Source organism: Sminthopsis crassicaudata, chromosome X (assembly GCF_048593235.1).
Source record: "Sminthopsis crassicaudata isolate SCR6 chromosome X, ASM4859323v1, whole genome shotgun sequence".
Classification (NCBI taxonomy): domain Eukaryota; kingdom Metazoa; phylum Chordata; class Mammalia; order Dasyuromorphia; family Dasyuridae; genus Sminthopsis; species Sminthopsis crassicaudata.
Genome location: NC_133623.1, coordinates 43,513,518 through 43,527,841, shown reverse-complemented (window position 1 = coordinate 43,527,841; position 14,324 = coordinate 43,513,518). Strand labels below are relative to the sequence as shown.

General features: G+C 44.4%; 1 pseudogene; it reads right to left on the bottom strand.

Moving 5' to 3' along the window:
- Nucleotides 1-6,064: 6,064 nt before the first annotated feature.
- On the bottom strand, nt 6,065-13,548 carry LOC141549015 (transketolase-like; annotated as a pseudogene).
- Between the last annotated feature and the right edge of the window lie 776 nt (nt 13,549-14,324).

Below are 14,324 nucleotides of genomic sequence, written 5' to 3'. Positions count from 1 at the left end.
GATTTGAGGAAGAGGAATCTTCCTGATTCCAGGCCCAGCATTCTATCTACTATAGAGCCACCTAGCAGCCCATCCCCTTCCTCAATTTCCAGTATTCTAACATTATTCCCTCCTCCACCCTCTAAAGACCACTCACAGCAGCCCACTTGCTGCTCCTCACACAGGACTCTCCCATGCTCCTTTCCGTGTCCTGATACTATTTTTGTCACCTATGCCTGGAATGCTCCATTACCTCAACCTCATAAAATCTGTCTCTTCCTCCAAGACGAAGTTGAGATGCCCCCTTCTCTGACAGACTTTTTCTCCTCCAGTAAAATCTAGGCTCCTTAGAGACAGGGGCTGTTTGGCTTTTTCTTAGTACTCCTGGTGCTGGTACATGGTAAACAATAATAAATGTTCCTTGAGCGCTTAATTGATTGAAATAGAATTTTGGGAAGGGAACAGGTGTGATTTTAATTTTCATTCCTTGCACTTGATTGTCACTGATTGACCAGGCGCCATGCTAAACTCTGGGGATCCAAAGAAAAAACAAAACCCCACTCCCTGTACTCCAGGAGTTCGTAGCCTAATGGGGAAAGAGGGAAGGAATAACATCCAATCAATTATGAGCAAACAAATTATGCAGAGGATTAATTGGAGACAAGAAATGCAGGGGCACGTTGCCAGGAAGGAGGAATCAGGAAGGACTTTTTGAGGAGAGTGAAATTTTAGCTGGGACTAGAAGGAAGTGAGGGGGTGTAGGAGTTGGACAGATAAAGAGGGAGAGGATTCCAGACATGAAAGCTAGCCGGTGGGGAAATAGAATATTGGGTGCAATTAACTGCAGGGAGGTCTGAGTCACTGGCTGGATTGTAGAGCATAGGAGGTGAAGAAGGTACAAGAAGACTGGCAAGGTAGGAGAGGGCCAGGTAATGAAGGGCTTTGAATGTCAGGCAGAAGATTCTGTATTTGATCTTGAGAGTGATAGGGAGCCAGCAGGGCTCCTCTGTGTTGAAGAGTGACATGGTCAGATCTGTGTAGGAAGATCCGTTTGGCAGATAAGTGAAGGATGGACTCGAGGAGGAAAGGGACTTCCAGCAAGGAGACTATCGCAGTGGTACAGGTGTCGATGAAGAGGGCCCCTGGCTGGAGGGGGTCAGGCAAGAGGGGTATATGAGCAATGCATCCAGAAGGTAGAATTGACAGTGCTTGGTGATATACATTGGATCTAGGGGAGGAGACGGAGGAGGAATGGGGGATGACACTGAAGTTGCAAGGCTGGGTGACTGTAAGGAGGCTGGTGCCTATTGCAGTAAGAAGCAATTTAGGAAGAGGAGGAGAAGAAGGGGCAGTGGATAGAGTGTCAGACCTGGAGTCAGGAAGACACGTCTTCTGGCCTCAGATTCTTACTGGAATACTCTTTGATTCCTTATTGCCACTTCCAGATACTTACTAGCTGTGTGACCCTGGCCAAGTCATTTTACCTTGGGCAAGCCTCAGTTTCCCCATCTGTAACATGAACTGGAGAAGGAAATGGCAAAACTACTTCAGTATCTTTGCCAAGAAAACCCCAATTGAACAGGAGAAGACAAAGGCTTAAGCCATTGACCTACCTTCTCCAGGGCCTAAATTAATAAAATGCCATTGGAGGAGTAGCTGGCTCCATATTACGATGTCATCATTTGGCCACCAGCATTTTCTCACTTGTTCTTTGCTGTATGGGAGGTCAGCTTATTCTGTGGAGTACTGGCACTCTACAGGTGCCCAAGTTTGATAAGCAAGCAGCACAATGGCACTCCCAGACAGGCTCTTTTAGAACTCTCTCTTCACTTGGGTTGGCCTCTACCCTGTGTCTCCTCCACAACAGCATTGGTGTTCTCTCTGCCTCCAGATAGCCACCTGTGCATTTATCTGTTTCCATAGGCTCAGAGGACCTGAGAGGGAGAGCTGGTCCGAACCTCAATGGCCAATGAGTCTTATTTTTCCTTGTCCAGAAGAAGAAACTGAGGTCCAGGGAAGTCCTCTTCCAAGGCCATACATGGGATGGGAACTCTAGTCCTGGAAGGGACCTCAGAGTCTGTTGTGGGCTAGGTCTGACTCAGGCCTGTTGAATGCTTCAGATTTAAGGGTCCCTGAACAAAGTGAGCCACATTTAGGCCACGTGACCATTTAACAAAAGGACATTTACTTAATAATAGTGAGCAAAGGCTATTCAGCACAGATACAGCGCTGATCCATGGGGTGCAGCTTCAGGGCCTCCAGAAACAGTGCCTCAGACCTTTTTTGTCTGTAGCTGAGGCCTTTGTCCATGGGATCACCAGGTTTCTAAGACACTTTTGCTCCCTTGGAAGGAAAAAGTAGCATGGCCCGGATTCCTCCTACCCACCCACGTGGCCGATCCCTTCCTGCACAGAGGAGAAAATGGAGCTCCCGAGAGGGGAGTGCACTCCAGAGTGCAAGCCCCTTCTGGGCGCACAGGATTTCAATCTGACCCTCCCATTCCCTGTGCCTGGAGCAGCACCTGGCATGGAGTAGGTGTCTAATAAATGCCCATTGGCTTGGATTGGATTGGGATTACCATGAAGGACTGGTTTGGAACTGGGTAAAAAAATCCCGGGCTGAAGGGCGAACAGAGGGGCTTTGTTCCTCCAAAGCCCCGGGGGCTGCTTCTGTGTGGGGCGGGCCTTCCGGGAGAGGAAAAAAGCTTCAAAAAGGATTTTTTTTATTCCAAAGGAAACGTAGGCCGGAGGAAGAGGAGGAATTTTTCCTTTGGTGATGCTGCCATCTGCTGGGCCTCAAGGAGAACTGCAGAGAGCGGAGGGCGGAGTACAAGCGCAGAGAATAGAAGACTAAGCAGTGCTGACCCCTGCTGGCCAAGAATAAAGTTACAGTCGCTGAAAGTGCAGGTATTTTTCCCTTTCCCCTAGGTACTTTCCCCTAGCTGGGACCTTCCACAAGGGACAAGTTTTTCTTTTATCTGTGTGTCCTCACACTCTTCCCTCCCATCCTCCTTCCTTCCTTCCTTCTTCCCTTCTTTTCTCCTTCCACTTTATTTCTTCCTTCCCTTGATCCTTTCTTTCCTTCTTCCTTCCCTCCCTCCATCCTTATTTCCTTCCTCCTTCCCCTCTTTTCTCCCCTCCCTCCTTCTTTTACTTCCTTTCTTCCTCCTTTCTTTTTTCTTTGCACTCTTTCCCCTTTCCTTACTTCCTCATTTCCTCCTTCCTTTTTTCTCCCTTCTTCCTTCTCTCTTTCCCTACTTTTTCCTCCCTTTTCCCCCCTAACCTCTTTCCTTCTTTCTTTCTCTCCTACTTCCTTTCCTCCTTTCCTTCTTTATCCATACCTCCTTCCTAACTTTTCTCCCTAGCCACTTTCCTTCTTCCTTCCCTTCCTTGTTCCTTCCCTCCTTCTTCCCTTTTTTCTCCTTCCCTCCTTACCTCTTTTTTCCTTCCTCCTTTCTTATCTCCCTACCCCTTTTCTTTCTTTGCTCCTCTCTCTCCTTCCTTCCTTTTTTTCTCCCTGCCTTCTTTCCTTCTTTCTTCTGTCCTTCCCTTCCTTCATTCTTTCCTTTTCTTCTTCCCTCCTTTCCCACCTCCTTTCTTTTTCTTTCTCCTGAATTTCCTTTTTTCCTTGCCTCCTTCCTTCTCTCCCTCCATCCTTCTTTTCTTCCTCTCTTTTCTCCTTCCCTCTTTTCCTTCTTTTCTCCCTTTTCTCCTTCCCTCCTTCCATTCTTGTCTCCCTCCTTCTTTCCTCTCTTTTCTCTGACCTTCCTTCCTGACTTCTATTCTTCCTTCATTTCTCTTTTCTTTCCTTCTCCCTCCTTTCTTCCTCCCTTGTTCTTTCTTTTCTCTCTTTTCTCCCTATCTTCTTTCCTTCTTCCCTATCTTCTGGAGCCTTTGTTCTTCCTCCCTTCTCTTCTCTCTAATTTCTTTTTTCTTCCCTCCTTCCTCCCTTTTTTCTTTCTCACTCCTTCTCCCCCTCCCTTCTTCCTCCCTCTTTCTCCCTAGTCTTTTTCCTTCTTTCTTCCTTCTCTCCCTCCTTCCTTTTTTTCTCACTCCCATCTTCCCTCCTTCCTTCTTCCCTTTTCTCCCCATCTCCTTCCTCCCTTCTTTTCACCCTTCCTTATTTCTTTTATTCTTTTCTGCCTACTTTTTCTTTTTTCCCTCCCTTCTTCCTTCCTCTTATCCTTTCTCCCTATCCCCTTTCCTTCTTCCCTCCCTCCTTCCTTCCCTCCTTTCTCCCTTTTTTCTCTTTCCCTCCTTCCTTCCTCCCTTCTTTTTTCTACTCCCTTTCCTTCTGTTTCTCCTTCCCTCCTTTTATCCTTTTCTCCCTATCTTATTTCCTTCTTCCCTCTCTCCCAGATCCTTCCTCCCTTCTTATTCCTTACTTCCTTTCCTTCTTCCCTCAATTTTTCCTTCTTTCATTCCTTCCTTCTTTTCTTTTAACCATCTTTCCTTCTTCCTTTCTTCCCTTCCTCCCTCCTTTCTTCCTCCCTTCTTCCCTCCCTCCCTCATTCCTTCTTTTTCCTTCTTTTCTTCCTGCTTCCTTTCTTTCTTTCCTCCTTCTTTTCTCTTTACCCCTTTCCTCCTTCCTCCCTCCCTTCTTTTCTCCCTACCCCTTTCCTTTTTTCTTCCCTTCCTTCCTTCTCCCCTTCTTTTTTCCCTCCCTTTTTCCTTCCTTCCTTCCTTCCTTCCTTCCTTCCTTCCTTCCTTCCTTCCTTCCTTCCTTCCTTCCTTCCTTCCTTCCTTCCTTCCTTCCTTCCTTCCTTCCTTCCTTCCTTCCTTCCTTCCTTCCTTCTTTTCTCTTTTCCTCCTGCCATCCTTCTATCTTTTCCTCCCTCCCTCCTTTTTTCTTTTTTTCATCCACCCTCTTTTCCTGCTGCCTTTCTTCCCTCCCCCCTCCCTCATTTCTTCCTTCTACCCTTTGCTCCTTTCTTTCCTTCTTCCCTCCCTATCTCCTTCCTTCTTCCTTTCTTTTATCCTTACCACCTTTCCTTCTTCCTTTCCTCCCTCCTTCTTTCCCTCCTTCCTACCTTTTTTCTGCTCCCTTCTTCCCCTTCCTTTCTTTTTCCACTTCATTTCTCCCTACCCTCTTTCCTTCATTCTTCCTTCCTTCCTCTCTTTTTTCTCCCTACCTTCTTCTCTCCTTCCTTTCTTCCTCCCTTCTTTTCTCTCTTCCCCCTTTCCTTTTTTCTTCCCTCCCTCCCTTCTCCCTTCCTTTTTTTATCCCTCCCTCCTTTCCTTCTACTTTCTTTCCCTCCTTCCCTTCCTTCTTTTCTCTCTACTTCCTTTCCTTCTTTCTTCCCTTTCTCCTTTCTTCTTTCCTCCCCTCCTTCCTTCTTTCCTCCCTCCCTCTTTCCTTCCCTCTCTCCTTCTTTCCTTCTTTTCTTCCACCTTCCTTTCCTTCTTCCTTCATTCCCTCCCTGCCTCCCTCATTTCTTCCTTCCACCCTTTCTCCCTTTCTCCTTTTTTTCTTCTCTCCTTCCTTCCTTCCTTTCTTTGCCCCTTTGTTTCTCCCTGCCCCCTTTCCTTCTTCCTTCCCTCTCTCCCTCTTTCTTTCCTTCCTCCCTTTTTTCTCTCTGCCTCCTTCCCTCCTTCCTTTACTCCTCTCTTCTTTTCTCTCTTCTTCCTTCCCTCCCTCTCTTTTCCCTCCTTTCTTTTCTTCTTTTTCTTTCTTTCTATTAACATTTTTGTCTCACTCTCCCAAAACCTTTCTCCACCTCACCCCGATAAAATAGAAGAAAGACAAAAACCCTTAACAGATATGATTAAGAAAGGCAAATTTCCATATTGGCCATTTTCAAAAGAATACACATATACACATGTATGTATACATGTACATACACACACGTATCTCATTCTGCACTCCTGGCCCTTTACCTCTCTATCAGGATGTGTGTCGCATATTTCATTGTGTCCTCTGGAATTGTACTTGGCCATCATGGTGATCAGAGTTCCTAAGCTTTTACATGTCTTTTCTTAAAACATTTTTTGTTTTAATCCAATCGCTCCTTGGTAGGAACAAAAGGTACTGAGTATATCTAAAGTTATTGGAAAGTTTCTCTCTCTTCTCTACCTCTTGTTTCGGTCTAGAATCGCCAGCAGACATCTTGGGCTTGAGACACGGCCACCTTGAAAGCCCGAACAGCAGCGTCAGTGTCAACCATCTTTAGTGGCTCCACCAGCTTCCCGTTGTTCTGGATGCTGGTGACCCCCTAGTGAGTGATAGTGGCACCTGGTTCACCTACTATGGCAATAGCCACAGCCTCTTCTCTGCCACCTTCAGAGTAATGGTCCTCCGCAGTCAGGATGTGGCCAGGGGTCACACTGGCACTTTCAAGGATAAGTGTCTCATCCAGAGCTTAACTGTAAAGGTACCAAGTACTTGGATGTTGAGCTTTTCTTTCTTCAGCTGCTCTGCCACTGCCAAGGCTTCATCGAGGGTCACCTCAGTGCCAATTACAGTTACCTGTCATCCTTGCTCTTGAGGATCACCTTAGCTTGGCCAACCTGAACGTTGTAAATGATAGCAGTCTTTGGGTGGCTTGGCGTTAAGAAACAGATCCCCTTCATATTGGTGGCTAACTTCTGCTTTCTCACTGGCCACAGCATCACTTGGATAAAAGACTACCCCAATGGGAACGTTCCAGAACATAGCAAGGTCTTCAAAGGCCATCTGAGAAGGACCATCTTCACCAATGGTAACTTTGCAGTGCAGGCCACACAGCTGGGTGTTGCTCTCTGAAATGGCTGCCCTACAGATCTGGGCAAAGACCCTGGTGAAGAAGGCAGTAAATGTGCTGCAGGAAGGCATGGTCCTGTCATGGGTAGTGCAGCCTACAGCAATGCTCACCATGTTTTCTGTTCTGCCATGACTCAAGGAAGCGATCAGGATGCTCCTTGAAGAGTTCTGAAAAAGGTGGAATTCTTGGTGTCCCCATCAAGGTAACCACACTGCCGCTGGCTTGCCCCAGTTCGGCCAGGGCCATGCCATAGCTCTGTAGGTGGCTAGCTTGTCTCCAAGTTTGTAATTTGGGGAAGATAGCATCCAGATCCTCTTTGGGGAGGCTGGCTAGAATCTTCTTGTTCTCGATATGGCCATATATTTCCTCAGTGACCCATTCTGCCATGTTTTTGGGAATAGGCTTCCCTTGCCAAGCTTCCTTATCTTCTACACCTGAGATTCTTCTGCCTTTATACGCCTTAGTGACACCCAGTGTCCTGTGCTTGCTCCATTCAAAGGCCTTGCAGAGTTCTTCCTCACCGTGTCCATCCGCAATGATTGACTTCCACCCAAGGGATTCACATCACTTCTGGCACACTTCTACTTTCAGTGGGGCAGCATCACCACGGCCCAAATGATTAATATCAAGGATGGCAGTCAGGCTGTCCGTCTTGTAGAATTCTGCAAAGGTCATGGCCTCCCACACAGAGCCTTTGGACACCTCACCGTCGCCCAGCAAATAATAGATATTGTGGCTGGTTCTGTCAAAGTATCTGTGTAACCTTCCACAAGCTGCTCCAAGACCTTGCTGAAAGTAGCCATGAGTATAAAGGCATTGGGGACGGATGGCCATCCAGGATGGAGCTGATCTTCCTCAAGTTCAACAACTCGGCCTCTGGCAGGAAGCCGGCCTCCACCCACACTACATAGAGGATGAGAACTGCACGACCCTTGGAGAGCATAGAGCAATCGTTGTTGGCATCCCTGTGGTCCTTTGGTTTATACTTCATGGTGTGGAAGAAGAAGACTGCCATGATCTCTTCTGCCCTGAAGCATCATGAACAGAGGCCCAAGCCGGCCACGGTGGCAACTTGGATGGTGTCAATGGGCAACCGGGGGGATGGTGTCCTTCAGCGCCTGCAGTTTCTGTTGGTCCACCTTATGATAATCCTCCCTGGAAAAGGGGGTTTGATGTAGATCCCAAGCCTTTGGAGGAGGTGATAACAGTGTGAGCAGAGATGGGGAGCCTGAAGAGGAAGGAGGAGGAAGAGCCCCAAACTTTTTTCAAGGTATGTTTTTAATTTCTTGATAGCATTCTTGTGATAGTATAAATTTTTCTCCTGGTTCTGTTTCTCCATATCAGTTCATCCAGACCTTCCCAGGTTTCTCTGAAACCATCCCCTTCCTAATTTCTTAGAGCACAATAGTATTCTATCACATTTATATACTTTATATACATGTTCAGCTATTCTTTACTAGGCACCTTCTCAGGTTTCCATTCTTTGCTAGCTCAAAAAGAGGTCTAAGTACTTTTGGATATCCTTAGAATTTGTTTTGGTTAATACTAATCTTCCCATTATCTACCCTCCTCTAATTTCCCCTTCTTGCTCCCTGTTGAATGAAAAGTATTTCTGTACTTAACTGTGTGTGTGTATTTTTCCTTCTTTTAAATTCAGATGGGAGTGAGGTTGATGTGAGACTGTTCTACTCTACCTCATCCTACTTGTTCTTACAGACTTACTTGCTTACCGGATTATATAAGATAATTTTTCCTCATCTTTCTTTCCTTCTCCCTCCCTCTCCAAGTATGTTTTTCTTGCCCTTCATTTTCATTCTTCTTTTAAGATCATCAAGACATAATAAAATCACTTTTAGGCCTTCTGTCTAATTATGACTCCCTCTCTGAGCCCTGAGGATGATGGGATTCAGAAGCGGCACATATATGTTCTTACTTTATTGGAATATAAGCAGTTTATTTTTGTTTAGTCCCTTTTCAGTGTTCATTCTTGTTCATATTTTTATATTTCTCTTAACTCCATGTTTGAATTTCAAAGTTTCTATTCAGCACTGGTTTCTCTGCAGCACTAAGCAACAGAATGCTTAGAAGTCCTCTGTTTCATTGTGTCTATTTTTTTTTCTCCTGTAGAATTATACAGTTTTGCTGGGGAAGTTATTCTTATCTACAAACCCATATTTCAAGTTCTCCACTCCTTTAGAATTATTGTTCAGTCATGCCCTGCCTGTTCGTGGGGATGATTTTCTGTAATCTCTTTGCTAATATTTTATTTAAGATTTTTGCATCAATATTCATTAGGGAGATTGGTCTATAATTTTCTTTCTCTGTTTTCGCCCTACCTGGTTTAGGTATCAGTACCAAGAATTTGGTAGGACTCCTTCAATCCCTATTTTTTCAAATAGTTTATATAGAATTGGAGTTAATTGTTCTTTGTATGTTTGGGAGAGTTCACCTGTGAATCCATCTGGTCCTGGGGATTTTTTCTTCGTGAGTTGATTAATAGCTTGTTCTATTTCTTTTTCTAAAATGGGACTATTTAAGCAATTTACTTCCTCCTCTGTTAATCTGGGCAATCCATATTTTTGTAGGTATTCCTCCATTTCATATATAGTTTAAATTTTTCTTGAGCATTTACTATGTGTGTTAACAGGGGATACACATAAAAACAATTATTGCTTTTATCATCATAGTTCTAGAACTTGATTAAAAATTAGTGTAATAAATAGTGTCATCATGCTAAATTGTGCATTTGCCAATACTCCTGTTCTCAAGACTAATTGTTTAAAAGAAATCTCCTGCTTCATTTAGCACTATAGGCATATGAAGATACTTCGTGTCTTGAGGTCTTTGATGTGAAATATGAGCTTTGCACAATTCAGATAGAAGAGTGACCACCCTGGCTCCCACTGCCAGAAGTGCAAGTGTGGTACATTTTACCCACTCAAGGATTTTCCAGGGCCTTTAAAGGAGGTTTGGGGAGCATCCAATCTGTCTGCCATTGGCTCCAGCTTCCACTGATTGTGCCCCTTCAATTTCAGAAATCCTTTGCTCCCAGTCCATTTAGCATTAGCTTTTGTGAAGAAGAAATATTTACCTTAAAGATACAATAAGAATATATAAACATCTCCCCAACACATGAAGGGCACAATCTCCCTTATAGCACATCAGTTTCTGAAGAGAGAAGGGGGATTAGGTTCACAGTGTAAGTCAGTTTCTATATTGGACTAGATGGCATGTGAATTCTCCTTCCAAATGGAAACCTATGACTTTATGTCTCAGAGCTTCTTCCTGGCCATGGCTTTCTGTAAGCCTATGGCTCTGAATGTGATTGAATGAAGAAGGGTTCTTGTGGGGACAGCCATCCAGGGCCTTGTCTTTCTGCTCCTCTTCCTCACTGGATTCTCACCACCACCACTGGCGCTCTTTCCCATCTGCTCTTTTCCTTCAGGTGCTCCATTGTCTGTGTTCAGTTGTCATTGTAGGTCTGAGTTGCTCAGTTCTAGACTCTCAGGGGCCTTCAGGTTTCCATTTCAAGAGATGCCACTAGCTAAAATTTCAATAGTAGCTCCCAGATGATGGAATCTCTTTACATGTTCATTTCCAGCCCTGAAACTCTGACCTGGACCCTTCTCTTCTTCCTTTATCTGATTTCACTTGGTGAGTTCATCAGCTCCCATGGTTTCATCTCTACGCAGATGGCTGTCTATATGTCTAGCCTTAGCCTACTGATGTCCAGTCTCACATCTCCAGTTGCTCATTGACATCTTAAACTCGACATATCCAAAACCTAACTTTTACCTTTCCCCATAAGCCCTCTCCTCTTCCCAATTTCCCAGTTTCCTGTTAAAAGTACCTTCCCCCCCTCCCCACAGACTTTTTTTTTTGGAGAGCCAGTTATTAAGCATTTACCAGAACATCCACTGAACTGGGAGTCATCTCAGAGGAAAGACACAAAGATTGAAGGTTGAAAAAAAGCTTCTTGAAGATGGTGGGCCTTTGGCTCACTGAAGGAAGCCAGGAAAACCAGGAGGGAAAGAGGAGGAGAAAGAGAGGGTCGGCCAGGGGGGACAACCAGGATAAACATCTGAAATTGAGAGATGTAAATGTTATGCTAGAGGAACTGGAAGGAGGTCAGTAGCATAGGATGGCAGAATACACAAAGGAGAATAAAGTATAAAAATGCTGCAAAGGTAGGGAAGGATCAAGTTACACAGGACTTTGACCGCCAATTTTTACTGCTATTTAATCATTATTAATGAAAACTCAACTGTTTTAATCAGATCTTCAACTCAAGGTGCTTTCTACTACATCTTAAAATTTTTCAGAGTTGTTATGGTACAATCCATTCAGTTTTGCCCTTTTTTCACGGTAGTTGATCATGACTACAATGTAACTGAAAGTAATGAAAATTCTGCAAGAATGCCATTCTTGGAAGAAATTAGTGTTAGCTGATCTCTTTTCCAAACTAGAATAAGGACAAGAATAAGAGAAATGTACATATAATGCACATGGTGGAGAGTTTGGTCAGTTTTAATAATTTCAAGTTCAAGGTCATTAGCTGTACTTGCTGGTTCAGTTTAATTTTTATTAGATTAGAGACATATAGTATTTTCATCCAAAATATTTTTAAATTGTTAGTTTGTTTTATTTCAGATATAGAAGCAACTAAAAGTTTCAAATGCTGATTAAAAAAAAATTACAAATGATGATTTCAGGAAAATTTTTGGACAATTTCATATTTATCTTTTTCCTTTTTTTCTCAGTATCATATAATTGAAACAAAACACAGTTAAGTTTGTTCTTTAAGCCATAATCCTTTTTTTTTAATTGACAGAACATATGCCTGGGTCATTTTTCAACATTGTCTCTTGCAATCACTTCTGTTCCCATTTTTCCCTTCCTTCTGTCCATCCCCTCCCCTAGATAAGCCATAATCATTTAAAGGACACAATAATTTTTGTAAAGGACACTCTGCTCTGATTGATAAAGCAACAACTAACTACTGACACTGGAACTGAATGAATTGCCCACTGATTATATTTTGTAACCAGTTTGTCAGATTCCTGAAATATTAAGTACAGATTGGCCCTAGCTTACAACTAAGCCAATTTATCCTGTTTAGATTTTATTTTTACATGTTTGTTAGTATTTTGTCTCCTCCATTAATCTGGGAGCTCCTTGAGAGGAGTATTTTTTGCCTTTCTTTATATCCCCAGCATTTAGCCCAGTGTTTGGAACAAAACCAAACAAGTTCCCAAGCCCTTTGGAGCTAGTCTTGTGAGATTTAGCTCCACAGGGAGGGATACTCTTGCCCCAATCCCCGCCCAGGACCTCTTTCAGGTGAGCTACACTGAAATCTCTATGGCTCACGGCTTGGCCCTTCCTCATAGGCAGTATCACTGTTCACAGGCTCTCATTCTGGGGCTGAACCTTCCAGGACTCAGCCAGGTGCAACCTGGGTAGGAAGGATTAGCCCAATGCCATTGTCATTGATTTCTACTGATAGGACATCTCCGAATCCCTGCTCAGGCCCTTTCCCTCATCAGAAGTCCCACTCCCTTTGAGGCCCAGTTCACCCTTTTGTGAGGATCAATGTGTTCCCTGCCAACTCTTCAATCTAGGATCCCAGGGCCTAACCAATATTCTTGGGAAAAGAGGGAGATTGTTTGGCTGTCTGCTCATAAGCATTCATTATAGCAAAAAAAAAAATGGATTAATATCAGAAAGAAATGCCACAGCTCCGAGCAGCATGCTTGGAGACTGAGAACTTTGTGCTCCTTCACCGGGGCTCCCAAAGCAGGACCCCATCGCTCCCCGTTCTTGGATCACATCTATCATATTAGCGTCTGGATGAATTCATGGGGGGGAGGGGGTCCATTCTGATTTCTTCATCCATGTTTCTCGGCAGTATGCCTTCCTCAGTTCAGCACATCCCAATAAGCCTTGGGAATGAAGAAGTGTGCTAGGGCTCCTTCTCTCTCTGCTAATGCTCCCCCAACTCTATTCTTATATTGCCTGTGACCCCCATCCTCTCCTCCCCCCCACAAAAAAGATTGCAGGCTCCTGGAGGACAGGGCATGTTTCATCCTTGTATTTTCATTGATGCCACTCCCCCCAGTATGGGATAGAGTAGGAACTTAAAAATCTTTGTTGAAGGTGTGACTTAGTAGTAGTGGGTCAGCCTTAAGTCAGAGGAACTGGTTTTAAGTCCTACGTTTGATGCACACAAGTTAACCTGTTCTGTCCACTGAAATCTAAGTCAAAACTTCTGGATCATCCCCTGTTTGGGGTCTTGTTACTGGATGGAGGGATTGTGAGCTGATGATTTATTGTAAGTGATCTGGATCTCCATATACCTGGAGTCACTGTAAACATTTCTTGGGTAAAGAAGAGTTGGGAGTGGAAAATGTTTAATAAGGCCTGCTCTAAATGATGGACAGTAGCTGATCTGCATTGGTAGAGGGACTTTCTTATATGGCCAGTGCCCCATATTGAGGAGATCACATGATTTAAATAGAAAAAATGACAGATAGATCTATCCCTAGAGCCCAGAAGCCAGAAGCCATCCATTGCGATTGATAAATCGATACTTAAAAAAAAAAAAAGCCTCGCTCAGTTGGAAACTTATAAAAATCTACTTGAGGCCTGTCATGGATTTCAAGAAGCAAGGGGATTTTTTTTTTTTTTTTTTTTTTTTGCCTCCTGCTGCTGCAAACTCAAATGTGTCCGTAAGGCGGCGACATTGCTCAATGTAACTTTTTGAGCCTTCGTGCGCGCGCATATCCGAAAGAAGGGCACTGCAGTGTTGGTACGTTGTCGACGTAATTCGTCATCGCAAAGCGACGGCGCGGATATTGCGTCGTTTGCGTCGTTGCGTCAGTAGAAAAGGGACTCGAAGAAAAATGGCGGGAGTCTGAGAAAGTCGGCGGGACTAGGAGTAAAATGGGTCCAAGCAGTTTGGGAACACTTGGTACCCTTCTTTCGTCCCTTATTTCTCTGCAACTGGGACACGGGGGACAATGACACTTCCCCAAAATCCCCTAATTGTTTTAAACTATTTATTTGCAGAATTTGGGGAGGAATGGAGATTTTGGGAAGGCAAAGCGTAGCTGTGGGACCCCCCAGGCTGTTGGACCTCTTCCAGCTTGGGACATCACCTCACTATGAGGTCGAAAATGCTGACTTGCTGCTTATTCGGCCCTGACCTTTCTCTCAGGAGTCAGCTGGAAGGTAGGCCGCCAGGGAGGAGGCTCCGAGTTCGAATCCAGCCACTGCCTGGGCGACTTTGGCCTGGTCACTTCCTTTCTCTGTGCCCCCGGCAGTTCTTTGAGATCTTAAATTACCGGAGGTCGAACAGCATCTCTCAAGCGCCTACTGTGTTAGACACTGCATTATTTACGGTAGCCGAGGGGTTTTCCTTATCTAAAGGGTACAAATCACACGGACAGTCCTTCATTTCTCTCCATTGGGAGTTCATATTGTGATCAGCTCACTGCAAATACACATTTTTTCCTGGGTTCTAAATAGGGGGAAGTAGTAGCTGGAGGGAAAAAGAGAGAATGATGAGACAAAGGATCCTGCTGGAAACTTGGGGGTGGGGATGTTAAGG